We start from the raw sequence: 2,500 nt of genomic DNA on the forward strand, positions 1-2,500 counted from the left end.
GTTAAACTTGGGGGTTTCACAGAAAAAAGTTTGACTGTTAAACTTGGGGGTTTCACAGAAAAAAGTTTGACTGTTAAACTTGGGGGTTTCACAGAAAAAAGTTTGACTGTTAAACTTGGGGGTTTCACAGAAAAAAAGGTTTGACTGTTAAACTTGGGGGTTTCACAGAAAAAAGTTTGACTGTTAAACTTGGGGGTTTCACAGAAAAAAAGTTTGACTGTTAAACTTGGGGGTTTCACAGAAAAAAAGGTTTGACTGTTAAACTTGGGGGTTTCACAGAAAAAAGTTTGACTGTTAAACTTGGGGGTTTCACAGAAAAAAGTTTGACTGTTAAACTTGGGGGTTTCACAGAAAAAAGTTTGACGGTTAAACTTGGGGGTTTCACAGAAAAAAAGTTTGACTGTTAAACTTGGGGGTTTCACAGAAAAAAGTTTGACTGTTAAACTTGGGGGTTTCACAGAAAAAAGTTTGACTGTTAAACTTGGTGGTTTCACAGAAAAAAGTTTGACTGTTAAACTTGGGGGTTTCACAGAAAAAAAGGTTTGACTGTTAAACTTGGGGGTTTCACAGAAAAAAGTTTGACTGTTAAACTTGGGGGTTTCACAGAAAAAAGTTTGACTGTTAAACTTGGGGGTTTCACAGAAAAAAAGGTTTGACTGTTAAACTTGGGGGTTTCACAGAAAAAAGTTTGACTGTTAAACTTGGGGGTTTCACAGAAAAAAGTTTGACTGTTAAACTTGGGGGTTTCACAGAAAAAAAGGTTTGACTGTTAAACTTGGGGGTTTCACAGAAAAAAGTTTGACTGTTAAACTTGGGGGTTTCACAGAAAAAAGTTTGACTGTTAAACTTGGGGGTTTCACAGAAAAAAAGTTTGACTGTTAAACTTGGGGGTTTCACAGAAAAAAGTTTGACTGTTAAACTTGGGGGTTTCACAGAAAAAAGTTTGACTGTTAAACTTGGGGGTTTCACAGAAAAAAAGGTTTGACTGTTAAACTTGGGGGTTTCACAGAAAAAAGTTTGACTGTTAAACTTGGGGGTTTCACAGAAAAAAGTTTGACTGTTAAACTTGGAGGTTTCACAGAAAAAAAGGTTTGACTGTTAAACTTGGGGGTTTCACAGAAAAAAGTTTGACTGTTAAACTTGGGGGTTTCACAGAAAAAAGTTTGACTGTTAAACTTGGGGGTTTCACAGAAAAAAAGTTTGACTGTTAAACTTGGGGGTTTCACAGAAAAAAAGTTTGACTGTTAAACTTGGGGGTTTCACAGAAAAAAGTTTGACTGTTAAACTTGGGGGTTTCACAGAAAAAAAGTTTGACTGTTAAACTTGGGGGTTTCACAGAAAAAAGTTTGACTGTTAAACTTGGGGGTTTCACAGAAAAAAGTTTGACTGTTAAACTTGGGGGTTTCACAGAAAAAAGTTTGACTGTTAAACTTGGGGGTTTCACAGAAAAAAAGGTTTGACTGTTAAACTTGGGGGTTTCACAGAAAAAAGTTTGACTGTTTAACTCTCTCTCTCTCTCTCTCTCTCTCTCTCTCTCTCTCTCTCTCTCTCTCTCACACACACACACACACACATTCCAAAGTGGTAAAATTCTTTATATATGAGCTGCAGATAAAGAGATTGTATTTCTGATATGAATCGAGCCGGAAGAAGTGGAGAGAATAACTACTGCAAATTCGACAGGTCAAGAATTGTTGTGGTTTGTTAATTGAACGGAGGGATGGAGGCGCTCCAATAATTATAGATTATCATTATTATTATTATTATTATTATTATTATTATTAGCAAAGCTACAACCCTAGTGGAAAAAGCAAGATGCTATAAGCCCAAGGGCACCAATAGGGAAAAATAGCCCCGTGATCAAAGGAAATAAGGAAATGAGTAAATGATGAGAACAAATTAACAATAAATCATTCTAAAAACAGTAACAATGTCAAAACAGATATGTTATAAATAAACTATAAAAAGACTTATGTCAGCCTGGTCAACATAAAAACATTTGCTCCAACTTTATAGTTCTGAAGTTCTACTGATTCAACTACCCGATTAGGTAGATCATTCTACAACTAAGAGGTAGTCAGCTGATGAGAGTTTCTGAGAATGTACAGTCGTCTATTGAAAATCACTATAAAGATTAATGCTGACATGGTTTATATATATCTTAACGGGATGCTGTTATTACTGATTGCATTTTCACCTTTTAATATTTAACTATAAGGTGAAAATAGTTTCAAAACCATAGAAAATATCTAAAATATCTATAAATTGCGTCAGCTTCCGAAGGGGCTTACTGCAACCCCCCCCCCCCAACACTGGGCCCCCAGCTGCTTTGTTCTTGTTTTGCAACTGCCCCCCCCCCCCCCCTTGGAAACTGCTGGATACACACTTGCAATATTGGAAGAATATATGATGATATATAGATGGTGTCATCGACTGCTCCTTGTTCTAACAATGCTTTCGCCAGGTTTAAACAGCATTAATCAAACCGTTTCCCTTTTGT

General features: G+C 36.4%; 1 long non-coding RNA gene across 1 annotated transcript in view; it reads right to left on the minus strand.

Annotated features, from left to right (window-relative positions):
- The window catches only part of LOC137653506 (uncharacterized), a 42,173-nt gene that overhangs the window by 39,433 nt on the left and 240 nt on the right, over positions 1–2,500 (minus strand). The window lies entirely within an intron of this gene.

Source organism: Palaemon carinicauda, chromosome 14 (assembly GCF_036898095.1).
Source record: "Palaemon carinicauda isolate YSFRI2023 chromosome 14, ASM3689809v2, whole genome shotgun sequence".
Taxonomy (NCBI): domain Eukaryota; kingdom Metazoa; phylum Arthropoda; class Malacostraca; order Decapoda; family Palaemonidae; genus Palaemon; species Palaemon carinicauda.